Genomic DNA, 23768 nt, shown 5'->3' on the forward strand with positions numbered 1-23768 from the left:
AGTGATGTGTTTATACAACACGCTGCTAGCAAGCAGCGTGTTGTATCTGGCGTGTTTGAAAGCAAACTCTCCTGAGTTTGCGTAATCGCAGCTTCATACATTTGAGACTTGTATAGCTGCAGTGGCAAACAGTCGGGAGCTTGATCTCGATCTATTTTTTGCAAATAGCGATTTTGACAGAAGCACAACTCTGGCGATTTTGCATGAAATCTCAGCTTCATACATCTGCGAGTTTCAACTCTCCCGAGAAAATCGCTTGATTTGCAAAATCGCACCTTGATACATTTACCCCCAGATGTCCAAATGTTGTGCTGAGTCATCTCTTGCGAAAAGTAAGTTTTTTCCGAGTAGCAGTTGACTGAGAAACTGAAGGAGGAGACGCTGTACTGTTACATAACACTTGAGCTGTGATCTTGCTCACCAGGAGCTCCTTGCATCTCTTGAGATCTGGGTCAGCTGTAAGCAAAGAGAAGACATAGCTCTTAAACCTAGGATCAAGCACAGTCACCAAAATGTAGTGATCCGATTTCAAGATTTTGATAACTCTTGGATCCTGGCGAAGCGAATAAAATACTTGATCTACAAGTCCTACATACTTGGGGTAATTGCTTTGTTTCATCTCCTACTTCAGTTTCTCAAGCTGCTTTTCCAAAAGTCTAATTAAGGGAATAACTTGACTCAAGCTAGCAGTGGCTGAACTCCCTTCACAGGTGACTACTACAAATGGTTTCAGCACCTTGAACAACATGGAAAGTATTCTCCACTGCGCTCGAGTAAAATACATCCCCCCTTCTTTCCCAATGTCATAGCTTGTGGCGTAAGTGTGGATGGCTTTTTGCTGTTCCTCTATTCCTCAGAAGCATATACAGGGTGGAATTCCACCATGTTACCACCTCTTGCTTCAGTTGGTGGCACGGCAAATTAAATTGCTCTTGCAGCTGCTGCTATCTCCTACATGCTGTTGCCTAATGCCGAAAATGTCCAGATATTTTACAGGCCACAGACAGCATCTCCTGCACGTCCCTGTCATTTTTTTTATAAAGCTCTGCACTACCAAGTTTATTGTGTGAGCAAAACAGGGAATGTGATGGAATTTACCCCACTGTAATGCTCTCACAATATTGGTGGCGTAATCATAAATTACATATTCTGAGTACAATCCAAGTGGAATAAGTAATGTAGCAATGACACCCCTTAGTTTTTGTAACATTGTCAGCTATATGCCTCTTAGTGAAGCCGGTGATACACAGAGTAGTCTGCCTCTGAAAAATGTGACGTAGTTGGGTACATGCTGCTGCTGTTCCTGCTGGTGAAGGCGAATCACCAACCCAGTGGGCTGTCACAGTCATATAATATTTAGTTTGCCCAGTTCCGCTTGTCCACATATCTGTGGTTAAGTGTACCGTGGGTAGAATGGCATTTTGTAGCCCAATAATTTCATTTTTATGAACTTCTGGTAGAGGTGAGGAATAGCTTTTCTAGTGAAATGGTGTCGTGATGGAATTTGGTAACGGGGACACAAGACCTCAATTAACTGTCTAAAACCAGCTGCATTAATAGTGGATATAGGACGCAGATCTAACACTATCATAGTCGCCATGGCGTCTGTGATCCGCTTTACGACTGGGCGACAGCTTTCATACTTGCTTCCTCTTGCAAAGGATTAACAGTCAATTGTTATAAACTACTAGTAGTCTTCTTCTTGGTCTTCTTCTGGGATAAAGATCCACCTGCAGCAGCAGTGGGACTGACGCTCAAGAATTCTTTTGAGAAATTCAGGATAGTGGAGGAGTCATCTAGCCTTAGCAACTTGGATGCAGGACTAACTCCGATCGCTACTGAGGATATTGATGAGGAAGGTGTTGAGGTGTAGATTGCAGGTGCCAGGATCTGGGTGAGAGAAGGGAACTAGCTGATGCTGGACTGCTTGTTGTTATTTTTTAGCATACGTTTCAGATTTTCCCAAAAGCTTGCCATGAACTCGCTTCAAATTGCGTAACATGGATGAAGTTCCTAGATGTTTAAGGTCCCTACCTCTACTGACTGTGGCTTTACAAATGGCTAGACAACTGTTGTCAGGATTTGGGTTAAAATAATTCCACACATAATAGTTGGATTTCTTTGGTCTTATGCCCAGGCATGACAATGGCCTTCTTATCACGTGCAAGAACTGCTTCCACTGGTGCAGGACTTACACAAACAGCATCAGCCTCATCAACAACCTCATTAGCACAGTCGTCAGCTACACAAATATCCCCCTGATCCTGTTGCAATTCCAAAGGGGCATCCTCAATTTGTGTATCATCGGCTACTCTTGGGCTGCTCATCCACACATCTGCAGAAATGCTGAAAGGAGGCTTCTTTATGGGTACAGTATCAGAAAGGTCAGACTTACACATAGCACTCGTAAATAGACTCTCCTCTTGGATTTGTGTCATTTTTGAATCTGAACATACATTTTCTTCTAATGCCTTACTGTTTTCTTCCATCTCAGCTTTTACACATAAAAGTATTTGGGCACCACTTTTTGAGTCAGAATGACAATGTCTTGCTTGGTCATGACTGACCTTACAAGAAGATGAATCAGTGACGGTTGCAGAACTAGCACTCCTAGAGAAAGGTGAAGGCCTGATTCTTTCCTTGCAACTGTGTGTGTAGAATGGCATGTTGGCAATTTTATTTTTTTCTGCAGTTAACTTTGCCTGGATTACAGGTCTTTTTTCTTTACCAAGGTAAAAGGTGTTTTTTTTACATTTTTGTTTCCCTGACTTACAAAACAGTATGCACTTTAACATAGGCTTTACCAGATAATGTAGAGGGATTACTATCATCATGACTGGTGCCAGCAACTGCTTGGTGCTCCTGGCCATGTGTACGGCTCTGAATCCATAACACCGTACAATGTAACTGCAGATTTTGAAGAACACTGACAGCCCTATTATTTTTATTTCAGCAATGGACATCTCCTGTTTCTGCTATAACTCAGTAGAATGTCACTGGAGCCTTTTACGAAAACTGCCACCCCTCCTCTTTATGTTTTAGCTATGACGCTGCCCAACTGCACTAGAGAAGTGCTACCCCTTCTGTATGTCTCTGTGAAATGGCACTGGATCGCCATGGAGGGCGGTACTTATATAATCCAAAACTCCTGACATCCGACAACGCAACAATGATGTTTTGCCTCATTTTCACTTCTGAGGGCATGCAAAAGAACCGAGCCGGCTCAGCTCGGTACTCGGATTGGCGAAGTCCGGGTGGGCTCAGTTGTCGGAGAACCGAGCCCAAGCATCTCTAATATGTATATAGTCTTTATTAGGAATAGAATGACACATCATGAATTGAAAAGAGTGGTGCATGCTGCCATAATGTATAATGCATTTTATTGTCTCTCATTTAAGTGGAGTGAATTTGGTAAATGTGCAGTTTGAACAAAGGAGAAACTCAAACAAGACTAGTCATATACTATTGAAGTAAATTATAGGCACTCGTGTGAAGAAACAGTAAGCACACAGACTCCGCACACAGATAGTAACCTTGATAGCATTCGCACAGTTTAATAAGCAACATATCAATTGTTCAATTCATTTGATTTTTATAAATTGAACTGACTCCTAAAGTGAAGTTATCAATGGCCTAGTCTGAATATTGATGCATAACAAGACACAGAAGTTCTGAATGTAAACTAATTTACTACAAAACAAAACTGAAGGAAGAGGTGCCTATGGTGTAGTATTTTAGGAAGTATAGTCCCAGAAACCAAGGTGTGTGCATAGGCGTACCAAATATATACTTGAAAGTGTGCTCATCAATGCAAGGAGATTGGGTTACTTTACTGCTATCATGTAGATCCACTCCAGGCTTGTATGCTCATATAAAAAGGAGAGAGAACCAAATAGAGCAATATCGTCAAACAAATAAAACCAGCAAGAACCCTGCCACCTGGAATTGTGCGTACCAGATATATGATAAAGAGCGCTCATCTGTAAAGTTCTTATGCAGCTGGAGCTATCCCTTGCTCAATTCACTCCATCAGTAGGTTCAGGACCAACAGACAGAAATAAAAGGTTCCATGTAGTGTAGTATGTTCAAACACAGTCCAAATTTATTAACAAAGTAAAATACACACTCACAATAGAAATATAAAACAGAGCTTATATGTGTTCCAAGTGCAATCCTTATCTCCACTTCAGTGGGTTCAGGTGTCATAGGATTGTAATTATGGTAAACTGGAAACAGTTGCCAAAAAGAGGGTACCAACCTGTACTACCTTACCTCGATGCGTTTCACCTTAAAAAAACCATCAGGAGGATGTGTAGCCTGTCTGTTCATTTATTTATAGCGATGGGTGTCGCCATTTTGTGCATACGAATTACTTACTGCGCAACTGCGACTCCTGTATTGCCGCATATGCTAATTCAGTGGCTTCAAATACTCATTTATGCAGAGAATACATTCCACAAGGTAGTGTTTGCAATTGAGCAAAATATTAGTTCTTTTCTCCGGTGACCATCTTTATATAGGGCATGAAATATTATGGACATTGGTAGTTGGCCATATTTAAAATGGGGAAAAAAAATGTTATATCAATGTATATTGCTGTATGACAATCCTAGTTAATACCAGGGGCTTTTTCAACTTGTGGCAAAATAAAACATGATCATTAAAATCACAATAATTAATATAAAATACAATAAAAAAAATTATAGCGATTACAGAACATATTTATAAAACCCAATATATGCTCAAATAAATAAGGACTACTCAGCTTCCCATGGGAAATAAGTAAAAAAAGAGAGAAGAGAATAATAAATATAAATGTAATCATAAAACATATTAGTTATGGACTAAACCACTATGCCATTTCTCATTAGAAAGTATCAGCATAAATCAAACCAGTTAATATCAAAATATTTCAAGATGAAAACAAATTGATATATTTTAGTTAAAGGAAATGTAGACACATTATAAAAACCTATAACCATCTCTATAGAGTTGTGACATAGTAAAGCAAAGGATGACAAAATCTCCATCTCACCTAGCGAATAAATTACATGGTAAAAAAGGAACGTATTATTACCAGTCCAAGAACGGCAAATTATATCACACATTTATACCATAAAAATATATCAATGTGTGGATCCCCAGTAAACTAAAAATAAATGCATAATTAGTGTCTTTCTTTAAAATCATTTTAAAGACCATATATAGTATCAAATAATATCATAAAATATACTGTATTATAGGTACATAATAGTATCAAGTCACAAAAAGGGTGCAATCTCGTAACCTTCATTGAAGCCTGATGGGGCGAGGGTAAGTAACTGGAAAATCCAAAACATCTCCCTCTTGGATAGTTTAGTTTGGAAGTCTCCCCCTCTAGGTCTCAGAGACACATGTTCAATCCCCTTAAAAGGTAATATGACTGGGGTCCGAGTTATGTTAGTGCATGAAATGCTTAGAAACAGAGTTTCCACTTTATTCTTAATATTCCTGTATTCTCAGTTTCAGAGGTCTTTTACTTTTCCCCACATATTTAAGCCCACAAGAACATTCTAGTAAATAGATCACTGAAGATGTTTGACATTGTTTGATATCATCATCATCATCATTTATTTATATAGCGCCAACATATTCCGTAGCGCTTTACAATTGGGGACAAACATAAAAAACTAATAAACAAACTGGGTAAAACAGACAAAGAAGGCCCTGCTCGCAAGCTTACAATTTATTTGATATTATATTTAACACTGTTATCAAAATTGTAAAATACCTTTTTATCTGGACTCGCATATTTACAGATATTACAGTGACTACACTTGATGAAACCATTAAAATCAACAAATGTTTTGTTGGTGTCACTACATATTTCGGGTAACTTGCTGGGGGCCAGGATGTCTGAGATTTTTATTCCTTCTGAATACAATATCTGGTTTATCAGGTATAATGTTAATATAGGATCCATTTTCAGAATCTCCCAATGTTTAGTGATTGTGGACCTAATTCTATGTTCGTAATATTAAGAATAAAGTGGAAACTCTGTTTCTAAGCATTTCATGCACTAACATAACGCGGACCCCAGTCAAACTACCTTTTAAGGGGATTGAACATGTGTCTCTGAGACCTAGAGGGGGAGACTTCCAAACTAAACTATCCAAGAGGGAGATGTTTTGGATTTTCCAGTTGAACACCCTCGCCCCATCAGGCTTCAATGAAGGTTACGAGATTGCACCCTTTTTGTGACTTGATACTATTATGTACCTATATTACAGTATATTTTATGATATTATTTATAATATTATATATGGTCTTCGAAAAGCTTTTAAAGAAATACACTAATTATGCATTTATTTTTAGTTTACTGAGGATCCAAACATTGATATATTTTTATGGTATAAATGTGTGATATCATTTGCGTTCTTGGACTGGTATTAATATGTTCCTCTTTTACCATGTAATTTATTCATTAGGTGATACAGAGATTTTGTTATCCTTTGCTTTACTATGTCACAACCTTATAGAGATGGTTTTAGCTTTTTTTTATGTGTCTGCATCTCCTTTTTTAACGAATATCAATTTGTTTTTCATCTTGAAATATCCTGATATTAACTAGTTTGATGTATGCTGCTACACTTACTAATGAGAGATGGCTTAGGGGTTCAGTCCATAACTAATAATATGTTTTATGGTTACATTTATATTTATTATTCTCTTCTCTCTTTTTACTTATTTCCCATGGAAAGCTGAGTAGACCTTATTTGTTTTAGCATATATTGGGTTCTATGAACATGTTCTGTAATCGCTATCAATTTTTTATTGTATTTTAGATTTTAATTATTGTGATTTTAATGATCATGTTTTATTTTGCCACAAGATGAAAAAGCCCCTGGTATTAACTAGGATTGTCGTACAGCAATATACATTGATAACATTTTTTTCCCATTTTAAATATGGCCAACTACCAATGTCCATAATATTTCATGTCCTATATAAAGATGGCCACTGGAGAAAAGAACTGATATTTTGTTCGATTGCTAACACTACCTTGTGGAATGTATTTGGCGAATTAGTGAGACTTTGAGGCTGCCGAATTAGCATATGCGGCAATACAGGAGCCGCACATGCGCAGTAAGTTGTGCGCAAGATGGAGGCACCCATCTCTATAAATAAATGAACAAAAAGACCATCAGGAGGATATGGGTAGCCTGTCTGTCTAAGACGAAACGCGTCGAGGTAAGGTAGTACAGACTGGCACCCTCTTTTTGGCATCTGTTTCCAGTTTACCGTAAATAGAATCCTATGACACCTGAACCCACTGAAGTGGAGATAAGGATTGCACTTGGAACACATATAAGCTCTGTTTTATATTTCTATTGTGAGTGTGTATTTTACTTTGTTAATAAATTTGGACTGTGTTTGAACATACTACACTATATGGAGCCTTTTATTTCTATCTGCCGGTCCTGAACCTGTTGATGTAGTGAATTGAGCAAGGGATAGCTCCAGCTGCATAAACAACTTTACAGATAAGCTCGTTTTATCATATATTGGGTACGCACAGTTCCAGGTGGCAGGGTTCTTACTGGTTTTATTTGTTTGACAATATTGCTCTATTTGGTTCTCTCTCCTTTTTATAGGATCATACATGACTGGAGTGGATCTACATGATAGCAATAAAGTAACCCAGGCTTCTTGCATTGATGAGCACACTTTCAAGTATATATTTGGTACACATATGCACACACCTTGGTTTCTGGGACTATACTTCCTAAAATACTACACCATAGGCACCTCTTCCTTCTGTTTTGTAGATTTGAATATCGACTTTACCACCCGAAGTTTGAAGGGATGCTGCCACTTTGAATGAAGGTGACCTGGTATGAATGAACCTTGAACTATTATCTATACAATCTCGAACTGAGCACCATATTTATTGACATTGACTTAAACTAATAGCTCAATTTATATAAAAGATGGGAACATAAAGGTAAGTGCAATATTATTTCATAAAGTAAAAAACAATATGCTTGTTATTAACTATATGACCATAAACTTGCAAATAATCCATATTTAATGGGGAATAAAAATGTAATTCTTTAGGATTTGTAGAAAACAGAACACATTTATAAATAAACATACATGAAATTTAGAATTCATCTCAGCTCACTTAATATAATAAGAAAAATGAAATAAAAGGAGTTAAACTTGAAATACATGACAACAACAAGCAACTATAAATGCTCTGTATATCTTGTGTTCATAAAAGCAAACTCCAGTCCAGTAACTATTGGTTCCTGGCCCAGATAGTACAGAAGAAATACAGGGACGGCATGCTGCCCTTGGTTTTATCATTTTATCACTTTGCTATTATTCCAGCTAGTATTAAACTATATTATTTTAAATATACTGCTAAACTTATTACTTACGCTTATTTTTTTACACACACGATAAATGGAAAAGGTTGGCACCATGGAGCTTTTTGTAGTTGGGGAAAAGGAGGGGTGAAGCCAGAGCAGTCGAAACAAAAAGACAGAACGGTAGTGAAACCAGGAAAGTGAGTCAAACAGTTTCATCTAATTATGAGGTGAGCAGACAATGTCTCCTATGACATCTCTTCTATCAGCATTGTAACATTCACAGGAGAAATCTGTTTTGATATTGGGGGCATGGCTGTAAGAGAGACAGAGCGGTCATGCACAAGGATTTGCAGATGTCTTGAAGCATTTTTTTTTTTATTAAAGATTTTATTTTATACAATGTCAGACAGTTATCATCAAACAGACCTGATAATTAAGAAAAATTCTTATGAATACAAAATAATCACAGCAACAAATAGAGAATCACAAAAGTTGCAAAACAAATTAAGGTTGATTATGGGATTGTCAACCAGGGTTTCATATGAACTTTATATGGGAAAAAGGTAGGAAAGGGGAGGGGGGGGGGGGGGGGGTCCAGGGGGTTTTAAAATAGTGTACAGTAGCTGTGATACAGAGTTTATTTAGTGTGTCAGAGACAGATGGATATTATTGTAAATCACCTAGGGTCCCCAAGTCTAGCAAAATGATTTTGTCGTATTATTAATTATAACATTCATATGTTCCATGTGATAGACACCCAGTATGTATTTTACAACTGCGGAAAAAGATTGGGGGGGGGGGGGTGGATTTCCAGTCCACCATGAGCTGTGCCTTAAAGTAATGAAGGGGGAAATAAAAGTGGTTATACAGAAAAGGGTGTTGCCATTTATAAGAATTTATTAATCAAAAAATAACATGTAACTGTATAACATAGTTGAGCAAGTGTATAGTTAGAAAACATAGCGATTTTATAGTGTGAAATTTTATGATCTCGCAAAAACATACACAAGCCGATTAGTTTATGAGCAGTAAATGCTCAATTATCAAGGATCTTACATATAATCCACAGAATAAGCATAAGAGAAGGGAATAGGATAAAAGATCCTGGCTAGAAAATCTTATTGGTGGATCTACAGAACTCCCAATACAGAGGCAAAAATACAACTGAATATTAAAGAGTAGTAAACAATATTAAACCATACTCATATTAAATACAGCTGGAAAGGTTTTCATCAATAGTGAAAGGTTGTAATAAACACTGATCTTGATTAGCAATAACTCAAAGTAAAATCTCTCACCATATTCTGAACAACGAAGGCATAGAGGCCTAGAAAGAGAGTAAAAGGTTCAGATTTGAGGGAATCTGGTCCTTCAGGTAGTAAAAGAGCTTTTTAAAGAGCAGGATTCCGCTCTCTGCCATTATGGGTGTGGAGCTAGATGTGGGATGGGGAGAGGAGATGGCTTCAGGGAGGATGACAAGCTTGGAGCGGAATGTTTTAGTGAAGAGAAATGTGGAACCTGAAGAGACTTGTAGTTGAAATGGAAAGCATCATTTGTACTTAATGTTGTGGTCTTCGAGAATCTTAGTGATGGTCTGTAACTCTCCTTTTTTTTTACTTGTAGAAAGAGCAAGGTCCGAAAAAATTTATATGGGCATTTTGGAAGTCAACGTAAGGAGAATTTTGGAGAGTTAATATGATCCGCTGTTTAGCTTTATAATAATGGAGTCTCACTATGACATCATGGAAACTTTGTCCTATGGATGGTCTTACTCTAAGGACTCTGTGGGATCTATCCATCATCAGATCAGAATCTGAGGCATTAGGAAGAGCACGCTCAAAGAGGTTGAGAAGGTAATCTGGTAGTGTAGAAGGGTCTGTAAATTCAGGGATATTGCAAATCCTTAGGTTGTTACAGTAGGATCTATTTTCAAAATCTTATTTTTCTTTTATGGATTCAAGCTCTGACCGAATGAGTGATTTCTCTATTAACAGTGGTTTGAGATTTACAGAGTTTTCTGATTTTATGTTTTAAGGGAGTCTCTCCTGCTACTGAGAGAAGCAATTTTAGCCTTGAGGTTGTCAACCGCTTTTTCTAATTCTTGATGGAAGGCAGCTCTGATTTCATTCACTAGGTTGGTCATAAGTTGTTGTGCCCCTGCAGCTATCTCCACATTGAGAGATGTCTATTTGGGTGAAGATGGTTGAGGTTGAGCTGGAATGCTTTTGCCAAAAAAGTTTAGTTGCCTCAATTGAGCATTCATTATAGTTTTGCTCAACATTATGGTAGCAACAAGAGCGGAATATGAGGTAGAGGCACAACGGTTTAAATGGTGAAGAAGTAAGTCCACTCATGGGTCAAGGTGGATAAGCAGATGCCATATAGTGTGGTGAGGAGGAGATAGATAAATTGTTTTATTGTGGTTGGTAAACTTTAGGAGGAAGAGTTATCCTAGAATTTCTAAGAATACTCATGGGCTGTCAGTATGCAACAGGTCTATCTGGTCTTAATGCAAGGCCAATCCTATGGGAAAGAAGACTTTACATTGTTTAAATCCAAACCTCTGTATGCAATTGCTGTAATGCTCCCCCTCCCATAATGGCTGTCTCTAAAGCTAGCGTGGATGCCATATATTACCTTTTAAACATTCACATCAGTCTTATCAACAGTCTATATGACTAGATATGTGTGCAACTACCTAAACTAACTAGCTAAGTATAGTGTACTACTCTAAGTCTACAGTCATGGGCAACAGTTTTGAGAATGACAAGTATTTGTTTTCACAAAGTTTGCTGCTTCAGTGATTTCAGACCTTTTTGACAGATGTTACTATGGTATACTAAAGTAAAATTACAAGCATTTCATAAGTGTCAAAGGCTTTTACTGACAATTACATAAAGTTTATGCAAAAAGAGTCAATATTTGCAGTGTTGACCCTTCTTTTTGAAGACCTCTGCAATTTGTCCTGGCATGCTGTCAATCAACTTCTGAGCCACATACTGACTGATGGCCGTCCATTCTTGCCTAATCAATGCTTGGAGTTTGTCAGTATTTCTGGGTTTTTGATTGTCCACCCGCCTCAAGAATTGACCACAAGTTCTCAATGGGATTAAGGTCTGTGGAGTTTCCTGGCCATGGACCCAAAATTTCGATGTTTATCATGTCTGTATTATGGCAAGGTGCTCCATCATGCTGGAAAAGGCATTGTCCGTTACCAAACTGTTCTTAGATGGTTGAGAGAAGTTGCTCTTGGAGGATGTTTTGGTACCATTCTTTATTCATGGCTGTGTTCTTAGGCAAAATTGTGAGTGAAAACACTCCCTTGGCTGAGAAGCACCCCACACATGAATGGCCTCAGGATGCTTTACTGTTGGCATGACACAGGACTGATGGTAGCGCTAACCTTTCCTTCTCCGAGCAAGCGTTTTTCTAGATGCCCCAAACAATCAAAGGGGATTCATCAGAGAAAATGGCTTTACCCCAATCCTCAGCAATCCAAACCCTATACATTTTGCAGAATATCAGTCTGTCCCTGATGTTTTTCCTGGAGATAAGTGTCTTCTTTACTGGCTCTCTTGACACCAGGCCATCCTCCAAAAGTCTTCGCCTCACTGTGCGTGCAGATGCACTCACACCTGCTTGCTGCCATTCCTGAGCAAGCTCTGTTAATGGAGTACATTCACAGGAGGGAAAAGTTACCAGCGGAGTACCACAAGGATCTGTACTTGGACCAGTGCTTTTTAATATCTTTATTGAATACATAACAAATGGTATTGAAGGGAAAGTATGCCTTTTTGCAGATGACACAAATATGCAACAGGGTAGACACACCAGAAGGGGTAAAACAAATAATTGATGATCAAGGTAGACTAGAGGAATGGCCAAGAGAGCGGCAACTACAGTTTAATGCCAAAAAATGAAAAATCATGCACTTGGGTCTCAAGTCTAAATATAGTATTAATAGCACTATAATGGAAACTACTGAGGAAGAAAGGGATCTAGGAGTCACTATTTCAGGTGACTTAAAGGCAGGTGAGCAATGCAACAAAGCAATGAGGAAGGCAAGTCAGATGCTTGGTTGCATAGGGAGAGTAATCATTAGCAGAAAGAAAGAAGTAATAATTTCCACTGTATAGGTCATTGGTATGGCCTCATCTAGAATACTGTGTTCAATTCTGGAGGCTATATCTCCAGAAGGATATAAATATATTAGAAACTGTACAAAGAAGGGCAACTAAAATGGTGCAAGACCTACAGCACAAAACTTACCAGGAAGGACTAAAAGAACTTAATATGTATAGTTTGGAGCAGAGAAGGGAAAAGAGGGACATGATATAAACTTTCAAATATATCAAAGGTTTGAACAAGGTACATGAGGGAAACATTCTTCAAAGGAAGAGAAGTACTAGAACACAAGGACATGCACTTAAACTGGAGGGAAGTAGGTTCAGAGGAAATTTGCAGAAAAATTACTTCACCGAAAGGTTAGTGGATAAGTGGAATAGCCTCCCATCAGATGTAATAGAGGCTAATACAGTAGAGCAGTTTAAACATGCTTGGGATAGACATAAGAATATCCTTATAAAGAATAAGGGATCAAATAAGGTTTAAGATTACCATAGGTTAATAAAACAATGGGCAAACTAGATGGGCTAAGCAGTTCTTATCTGCCATAAAATTCTATGTTTCAATGTACTGGTGGTGCCCCAATCCCGCAGCTGAATCAACTTTAGGAGACAGTCCTGGCTGGACGTTCTTGGGCACCCGAAGCCTTTTTCACTTCTATTGAACATCTCTCCTTGAAGTTCTTGATGATCTGATAAATGCTTGATTTGGGTGTAATCTTACTAGCGGCAATATCCTTGCTTGTGAAGCTCTTTTTGTGCAAAGCAATGATGACTGCATGCGTTTCCTTGCAGGTAACCATGGTGAACAGAGGAAGAACAATGATTTCAAGCACCACCATCCTTTTAAAGCTTCCAGTCTGTTGTTCTAACTCAATCAGCATGACAGAGTGATCTCCAACCTTGTCCTCGTCAACACTCTCACCTGTGCAATCGAGAGAATCACTGACCTGATGTCAGCTGGTCCTTTTGTGGCAGGGCTGAAATGTAGTGAAAATTTTGTTTTTATGATAAAGTTCATTGTCATGACAAAGAGGGACTTTGAAATTAATTGCAATTCATTTGATCACTCTTCATGACATTCTGGAGTGTATACAAATTGCCATTATAAAAACGTAGGCAACAGACTTTGTGAAAAATAATACCGTATTTCCCCATCTATAAGACGCACCCTTTTCCCCAAAATTTTGGGTCTAAAACCTGGGTGCATCTTATACAGGGGCAGCAGGGATGCAGGGGGGAGATGGCAGCATTACAGGGGCAGCGGGGGGGATCAAGGGGGAGCAGGGCAGCGTTACAGGGGCAGTGGGGGGATCAAGGGGGAGCGGGGCAGCGTTACTGTGGCAGCGGGGGGGGATTCAGGAGGAGGAGGACAGGCAGAGAGTGGCAGCGGGGATCCAGCAGGCGGGGACAGGCAGAGAGTGGCAGCGGGGATTACGATCAGAGCAGCCGGCCATTACACTCTCCCTGCCTTTTTTGACAGCTACCGTAATATATTTTTTTTAAATTTCGGGGCCAAAATTAAGGTGCGTCTTATACATGGGGAAATACGGTATTTGTGTCATTTGTAAAAACTTCAAATGCCAAGAAAGCTAGTAAAGACGACACTTTTGGCCATGACTGTAATATACAAATCATACACCTTTCTAAAATGTAGCTATCTGCACTTTTCATTGTTTCTTTCACAGAGGCCTTTTTAGGAATGGTGGAGTATTTATCATACATTCAAGCGAATAGAGAGGTGTTTAGGTTGTTTTTTTAAGCGCCCTCACCTCTCTGCTTCTTACCATAGTAGGTGGGAGGTGAGGGCTGCTTCCTCTGCTCCCTCTGTAGGAGTTTGGCGTTTGACTCTGACATCATAGTCTATTGCTACTCTCTCAGCCTATTGCAGACATAGAAGAGCACCAAGTGTGAGCTTCACAGGCAAGAAGCTATTGGCTGCTTCTCCTTCAGATCTGAGGCCAGCTGTCTGTGTGAGGGCATACAAACACTGGATAAATGGCCAAGTCACAATGGAGGCTGTGAAGCACTAGGCTGTCTCTCAGAAACCACGATTTCCCTCCAGACCCTGTAGGAAGCACCAGTAGCAGGTGTGTGGCACCCGTTCACTGTTGCTTTGCTATGCAGAGCAGTGATGAACATCAGATTCTTCCCAATATTCCCACCCATGGGACAGCGAGTCAGAGCTCTAAAATTGGGACTGTTTCACCAAATTCGAGACTGTTGGGAGGTATAGAAATTTGTGAGAAACACTTGTTATTTCCATTAACTGAGTAAAATAAAAAAAGGCAAGCATATATTTATCATAAATGGGAAGTAGCTCCTATTATTTATTAGATAGCAATATGTGGTTTCACTTTCTTTAAAATTCTCTATGCTTCTATGCCTTGCAATGCCAGGTTTCATTTTCACTCTAATAATGGAGACCCTGGGATTCATGTTGATGCTGCGGATACCAATCAACAAGCATCTGTAGCAGGTATGACCAATTAATCAAAAAGGTGGTTCTGTCTACAGTCTGTATTCCCTATAGAGAAGAGATGAAAGAAAATAAATTCACATTAAATTGAGGCAAATGCTTTGCAGACAACCATAATCACAGAAATGTCACAGGGCTCTCAACAGGCCATTTACTGGCACTCTAATCCCTGTTATAAACTATTGATCATAGAAGAGTTGCAAATATGTCTTTACTAGATGTTCCATGAAACTCACTGATTTTTCAAACGGTAAAAAAGGTTTAACAAAGATGGTGACTTCTACAATAGGATTACCATACAGCAGCAGAACAAATGGACAGTACTTCAATATTCATACACTGACTGCACCAATAATAAACATTGTTCAGTGATGTCTAATTTAAGATAGATATATATATATATACATACATATATATACATATATATATACATATATATATATACATATATATATACATACATATATATACATACATACATATACATATATATATACATACATATACATACATATATATACATACACATACATATATATACATACATATATATACATACATATATATACATACATATATATACATACATATATATACATACATATATATACATACATACACACACACACACACACACACACACACACAAGTTAACCCGTGCATGATACTCATGCATTCTAGTCAAATCAAAATACTTAAGGTCTTAAAAAGGTTCTTGTTATGCATTTGGGCCTAGCCCAGGCCTCCTCAGGGGAAGAGCGTTACTTCCCGACGCAAGCGGCCTTTTTAATGTGTGTTCATGAGGTAAAATTACCTCACGAAAAGGAGTTTGACCCCTCAACTCGTAAATTTAGCCTTTACTACCCCTCCCACGGGAAGAAGGTGGGATGATGGAAGTTAACTGACTTGACTATTCTAATTTTTTTGTCAAATAATGTCAGTATACCAAATTTCAGGTCAATTGGATGAGCCCTTTCTGAGAAAATAGTTTTTTCCACACACACACACACACACACACTAACGCACGCCTCTATACATGTGTGTTCATGAGGTAAAATTACCTCACGAAAATGAGTTTGAGCCCTACCAAATTTCAGCCCTTTTTGAATTTTTTTTCCCACACACACTAAGAATTTAGTAGGTCAGTGTATAACTCTGCCCAGCAGGTGGCGCTGCAACTTGTTGTTTTTTTTCACACACAGACAGACAGACGCCACTAAGCATTTATATATTAGATATATATATATATATATATATATATATATATATATATATATATATTTATTTTATATTAGAGATGCTCAGGCTCGGTTCCCCTGGACACACCCAAACTCGGGATTGAAAACAAGATGAGACGAGCCATTGTTACGTCATTGGATCTCACAAGTTTTGGATTCTATAAGTACCGCGCCTCCATGGCGATCCAGCGCCATTTCACAGAAGGACACAGAAGGGATAGCACAGTTCTTGGCAGTCTGTAGAGCAGTTGGGCAGCGTCAGAGGTAGAATAGAAAGAGGAGGGGGTAGCAATGTTCTTCAAAGTCTACAGTAAAATTCAGGAGACCTCCATTTCTAATTGTCATTGCTGAAATACAAATACTAGGGCTGGTGTAAATCTGCAGTCACATTGTACTGTTATCAAAATGGATTCACAGCAGTCCGAAGCTATATTGAGACAGAAAAATATAGGGAAGGGTGCATAAATTAAGGCAAGACATTCAACAAAACTTCAAACAGTGATGGGAAATGGGTTGGAGAGGGTTAAGGAAGAGGGAGACACAAGCCCAAGGTTTTAGTGAATAAACAGACACCTAGGGAGAGAAGAGGGAGACAGAAAATTAATCATCTTCCTCTTCCTCAGGACTGTCAATGGTGTTATAGTCTCATAGCAGGCTCTGGATCAGCCTGCTACAGTCCTGGATGATCATCTTTCCCCTTTTAAAGATGAGGAGATTCCTGGCAAGCCAAATAGCATCCTTAAAGCAGTTCATAAGGCGCCAGGCCTCCTGGATTGTCCCAATGGTGTGGGTCACAGGAAATAATCCATAAAATACCAAATGGTATGAAAGGCAAGTTCTAGGCACACTGTCCTTAAGTTCATGTGCTCCACTGGAAAAGGGTCAGTTGACATATCGGCACAGGTTCTGGGAGTGCATGAATGTCCTGAGAGGCAGACCTCCCTGGATAGCCATCTATGCAATGTTTTGTGTCTATAAGCCTCTTAGAGTCCACATTCTCCCACATGTGTTTTGTTGTTACAGCAGGGAGCCCTGGAACAGACTCTATAATGTCTTTAGCTCTGATGAGCTTTTGGACAGTTTTTGGCTTCCACAAGTCTGCTTTAAGTCTCTCCAGATGGTGATCTCTCACAAATTGTTCAACAGCCAAGTAAAACCAAGGTGTAGTCCAGTTGTAAGGGAAGGAGCTGTCCCACTTGTCTCAACCAAGGGTTCTCCAAAGAGGCATGAGAAAAAAGCGAGACATGGACTTCCCAGCAGAGCAAATGTTCTTTTCAATAAGAGTTCTGCAGATGCAGTTCCAGACAAAGGCGGCGCGCAGCATGGTGGGGATCCCTTTCCCACCTTTGAGGGTCTCCTTGTACATGACTGCACGCTACACTCTGTCAATGTATTAGCTGTAGAATTACCACAGTTATCCAAGGAACGGGTGGAGCTATCAAATGAACCATAACTGATTTCATGATCCAAGGTTAATACCATCTTGCACCACTTTTCTTTTCTGCCACTGCTGTGTGCCAATGTTTCCTAGATGTGCTAGGAACTGCCGTGTGTTCGAGTCATTGCTCTGTTGCTTAGCATCCAGCCAGGTCGCTGCAGTATTTGTCCGAAAGTGTATGAAAATAATATTGTGACATGCGAGATGGTCAAAATTGACTGCAAATGACTTGAAATTAGTAATGAGTCTAATAATAATGTAGGAACAAAAAAAAAAAGCAAAATTATGTGGTTTTAGCATATTTTAGCAATTTTTCTAAAAAATACAGATCAAAACCAAAAACACAGGAGGGCGGTTTTGCCAAAAGACAAAGTTAATCCAGAACCAAAACCAGAAAACAGGGTCAGTGAACATCTCTAAATATGTGTAATATATATATATATATATATATATAGATAGAGAGAGAGAGAGAGAGATAGTATTTACAAAATTAACAATACATAGTTGATCAAGGCTCCTTATCCACTTGCATTAAAAATCAGGTAAGGTAGTATGGGAATGGAATCCATTGGTTACAATTACCCCATACCCACTTGCGGTGTTGGGAGCATTAGCTGGTATGTGTTTTAATTGGATACGGTCTGCCTTATTTACTATTGTTTACTGTCTGTGTGTAACCAACGTTAGGGATCATAGGCTCACAGTAGGTTTTTTGCTTTGGGTGTTAAATTAGCAATGATAAATGGAACCCAATCAACAATTAGTTTGATATGGGTTTTATGCATATAAATATATATTGTAATTATTATTAATATCATTTATTTGTTAGGCGCCACAAGGTTTCCGCAGCGCCGCACATAGTACAAACAGTAGACTATACAGGGTATAACAGTACAGAACAATAAACAAAAGTACCAATACTTCAGAAACTCCAGGCAGGCAGATGCAATAGACACGGAGCAGAAGAACGGGTAAGGAGACAGGAGGGAAGAGGGCCCTGCTCAAGCGAGCTTACATCCTAAGGGAGGGTTAAACAGACCAGGCACAAGAGGAGCCAGTTGAAGGAATGGGAGAGAGGGGAGAATGAGTGGAGGAGATGGGGGTTAAGTGAATGGTTGGTAGGCTTTGAGAAAGAGGTGTTTTGAGTGCACGTTTGAAGGAGCACAGAGTAGGAGAGAGGCGGATGGAGCGAGGGAGGTCATTCCAGTGAAGGGGGGCTGCACGGGAAAAGTCCTGGATTCTGGAACGGGAAGAGGTGATCAGAGTGGAGGAGAGGCGGCGGTCATTGGCCGAGCGCAGGGAGCGGGTGGGAGTGTGAATGGAGAGGAGGTTAGAGATATAAGGGGCAGTAGAGTGGGAGAGAGCGTTGTAAGTGGTGGTGAGGAGTTTGAAAAGAATTCTGTAGGGGAAGGGGAGCCAGTGTAGGGCAAGGCAGAGAGGGGAGGCAGAGGAGGAGCGGCGTGAGAGGTAGTGTACTGTAATGCTACTAATTTGAAATATTTTCATAACACTAACACGTTATAACTATATATGCATCAATGGCTAATAAAGTATTGGTGACAACAGGTAAATGCTATCCTACATAGTACATTGTCTACCTATTATTTTGTTAATTATACTAAGAAAAAAATGTTTGAAGTTCATTGAGTAATTCACAATTATTTAATTTGGTTCAATTCATTGACCCAATGCTATTTAAGACATAATTTTGATATAATCATCCCTTCATATGGCGCTCCAAGAGTATCCCTTTATGCACCGTTGCCCCATGTCCCACAAAAGAGGAGATGCAGGATATGTGATGAACAGGTTTATAACCTTTATTTACATAAAGTGCAAATAAATAATAAATCAGAGTAATCCGGCTGTGAAAATTATACCTTATTTTGATCCCTCTATTGATGGATTTAAATGAAAAAATACACAAAGAAAGTTTTCATAGAGAAAGACGTACTCTATTAAAGCAAAACAGTACAAGAACCATTGGAATCTCACCCACTAATTAGATCAGTCTATACTGAAATTTATAGCTCAACCAGTAGCATCAGTTAAAGAGATTATTATCACTTATTTTTTATTCAGCTCACCCTTGATGAAAGGCATAAGGTTTCACACATTATTTACCTTTAGTTGTAACTGCCGCCAACGCTGTTATCTAGCTCCCCACTCCTTAGTGCTCAGGCAGGAAGTGAACACACTTCCTATCTGAGCACTATATTGTGGGGCTGCTGGATGTCTCCTTGGAACACTCACACAGCGCTCAGAGGAGTGTGTGCAATCAGATTCACCTCATGCATTTTTAATGCTATAAATGTCTGGGCACGTGTCCCCTCTTAATCCGGCTCTGGTGGCGATATGGAAAAAGTAGGTAAATGGAATTTGATAGTTTTTTATTTAAAGCAGTAGGAGAAGAGGGGGAATGGCATACTACTCTATACCAGCCCACTTCGAACACTGATTTACATTCAATAAATAGCCCTCCTTTTTCCTAAACAAGCCCAGCATTAAATGGTACCCTCATCCCACCTTATATTAATATGCACCCCCATTAAAAGCCCCCACCAATAAATTAATATTTTCCACCCACTATTAAATTAGTACCCTCCACCACCACCATTACATTTACATCCCATAATCTTATTATCACCTCTAAATACCCTTCTGTCCATGTTTTTATTAATGCTTAATTAATTCATTTTAACTTGAATACATGGCACTGTCCTTTCCTTTTTTTGTGTTGGGTGTCTGTAACTTGGAACCAGAGGGAGTTTGGGGCCAACAAGGAATAGTGACTATAGGTAAAGTATGAAGGCAGCGTAAGGGGTACATATATGGTCATGTACATTAAGGGGAAGAAAAGGTGTGAGCGGTCTCTGTCCTGACAGGGAGTTCCTGTCATCCAAAAAGCCAGGGCAATCTGGGCAATATATATTATAAATATATATACACACACATATACACATACACACAGATAACATTTGTAAACTGCTTTATGGTGACTTCAAGACGACTATGGTGAGTTCATAGTCCATCAGAAGTTTTCAATGGTGTTAGTGTGTGCCGCACAGTTATTTTATTAAACAATTACCTCTAATTTTTCTAGTTGTAACCCCGAAACTTGCTCTCACCTGTCTAGGAGGGCTGGGTTCTGGGAGCTGATTGACAGGAGAGGAGTGGCCACCAGCAGGAGGGGGCCATACAACACTGCTTCTGGTGTTGTAAACAACACGTCATGAAGCGAGAACAAAGGAAATTATTACAGCCCACCAAACATGGAGAGCTTGGTGCCACAGAGATAGAAGGAGGATGGTAGGATGAGGTCATACAGGAGGGAGGCGCAGTCAATGTTGGTATTGTCAGCATACCAAGTGAAGCCCAAGGGACACAGAGAGCAGCGCAACCACATCCACTGAGCCTGCAAATGAGAGCAGCAATCACTGTCAGAGTGAGTACAGTGGGACAAGTGTTGCACAACAAGGTAGAGGGTAACAATATAGAGAAACTGTAGGAGATGAGAAGGGTTATCAAACCCTTAGAGAGAGAGATGAAAGTCTCAGTGAGAAAGCTGCATGTTAAATAGAGAGAGCTGCCAATCTTACCGAGAAAGCTGAAAATATTGCCAGTATATCAGGGAAATCTGACAGGTTACTAAAGAAAGCTGCAAACTCACAGAGGGAACCAAATACAAAAAGAGAAGAGTGCAAATATGGTACAGTACTTTCAAAAGAAAGAAATTCTTCCACATATACATGCTTACTTTCAATAATACATGAGTAGTATGTATACTGAGGTTTCAGCTGGAACTACTTCCACAATTTAAAAATCTCCAGCAGGGTCTCTCAAAATGGATTTGGACCAGGTATTATAAAAAGCTATAAAAAAATAACATGTATGCCACCTCGTGGTGCAATAACATAGCATGGCTTTTAATTATAAATAAATGTTAAATTTAAAAGAAAGGTGAAATTGGCTTATCTCTATGATGTTGTAGCATATCCAAGAAGCAAGATTCTTCCTTGTTTAAAACACTGACCACAGTAGTCCTGTGCGCAGACCGTTGTCTGAAGAACTGCACTGTAGATGCCACTGACGAAGTTGTTAAAATAAAACACATATAGTGGCTTCCTGCACACTGCGTTAATTCTGATGTATTTACGGAATTCTCCTCCACTCACTCTGGAAGGAAGAATTCAGCTGCTCAACTACAACAAGGTTTCCAGAATTGTTCAGTGTTCATGGCAAGTATAGTAACCCTCTATATACTGCACAGCACCAGTACTGAGCCCCTGTTTGTCACACACCGCTGGGACTCCTCCTCCTCTAATTCTATTATATTTATTTTTTATTCTTGTTCAAGGGACCGTATCCCTAACATTATCTTCTTGTTGAGTAATAAATATGCTGGAAATACTACCCACATCATAGTCTTCTTCCTCATATTTGTCATTCAGAATACAACTCCCATTATATTTGTTGTCTTCTAATTGTGAGTTATTTTCTTTATTGTCTTCAATAATGAGACTCATTATTATTGTTCTTTGTAATTATCTTATCATACTTGTTGCAAAGACTATGCTGCTACCCAGAATTACAGCAGGACTTTATGGGCTATAGCCCAGGGGCCTCGGGTGGCTGGGGGCTCCAAAGAAAGATCTGCCATCAGCATTATATATACACAAACACACACACATATATACATTTTTCATACTGCCGGCGATCGCTGTCAGTGCAGGAATGGTGCGCCCTGCACTGCTTAGTGAGGTCACGTGAGACTGTGACCTGACCACACTAAGCAGTGCAGGGCGCGCCATGCCCTCACTGACAACAAGCAGACATAGGTCCCGCTGGAGCCTGCACCGATCAGCCGGAGAGGAAGACGACAGCAAGTAGGTAAGTAAAACATATTCCAGCGCTCCCTATTATACTACAATATCTATGGATTAATGTACCTTATGTATGTTCAACAATTTGTAGGAGTGCAATAGTTTGAAAACAAATGGTGGTTTATAAAGGTTCAAACAATGCTAACTGGTTATAATTTTAACAACCATTATTTACCTATGCTAAAACCAGTTGCCATTGTTTTAACCATAATAAACCAGCATTTGTTTTCAAACTCCTACAAGTTGTTGAATATACATAATGTACATTAATCCATAGATATCTTTTTTGCTTTTTGAAAATACAGAGTAGGTATATTAAAATTAGAGATGGGCTGGTCCGGTTCCCCGAGAACCGAACCCACCCGAACTTTGGGTATCCGAGTACCGAGCTGAGTAGCTCGGTACTCTCCCGCCCGCTCCGAATCCAAATCGAGGCCGAACGTCATTGTGACATCGTCGGATACTTCAAGATTATAAATACATGCCTCCACAGCAATCCATCGCCATTTGACAGAGGGAGAGAGCAGGGTGTAGTCACAGGCTGATTAGAGCAGGGACAGAGAATACAATATTCTTATTCCAATTGCTGTAACAAAAATTGCTAGAGAAGAGGAGGAGGATAGAGGTTTATTTAATTTTTTTAATATTTGGCACTCCCCAGTGCTTTTGGGGTGTCCCCCATAATTGTGCATAAATATTTCTGGCTGTCAAAAGTCATATTTGTCAGCAGTATCTTACCAAATAATTTTTACCACTACAAGTGCTTTGTGCTCAGAATGGATTCAAAGCAATCCACATATGATTAGAATGAGCAACCAGGTTCTGTCACCAGTCCTGATGTTAGTGTTCCCAGTACGTCATCTGGGCAAGGCGATGTCAAACTGCACAGTGTTTTTGAAATCAGTCCAAAAAAACAAAAACTCAAGCGAAAAAGAAGTGTTACTGAGCAAAACTTAAGTGCCGATAAAAAAAAAATTGCCAACATGCCATTCTACACACGCAGTAGCAAAGAGAGAATGAGGCCTTCACCTTTGCCTATTAGTGGCAGATCCCAAAAAGTTACCGAGCCTACAATTGGTGCACAACTACTGTTACGCGTCAAAGCCGAGCTGCAAGATAACAGTAAGGCAGTAGAAGATAATGTTTGCTCTGAATCAGAAATGACAATCCCTGTGGAGAGTCCATCCAACAGTGGGATGTCTAATCGTGAGCATTCTGTTAGTGTACCCATAAAGAAGGGCCCTTTCAGCAG

The sequence above is a fragment of the Mixophyes fleayi genome, chromosome 4 (genome assembly GCF_038048845.1).
Source record: "Mixophyes fleayi isolate aMixFle1 chromosome 4, aMixFle1.hap1, whole genome shotgun sequence".
Lineage (NCBI taxonomy): Eukaryota > Metazoa > Chordata > Amphibia > Anura > Limnodynastidae > Mixophyes > Mixophyes fleayi.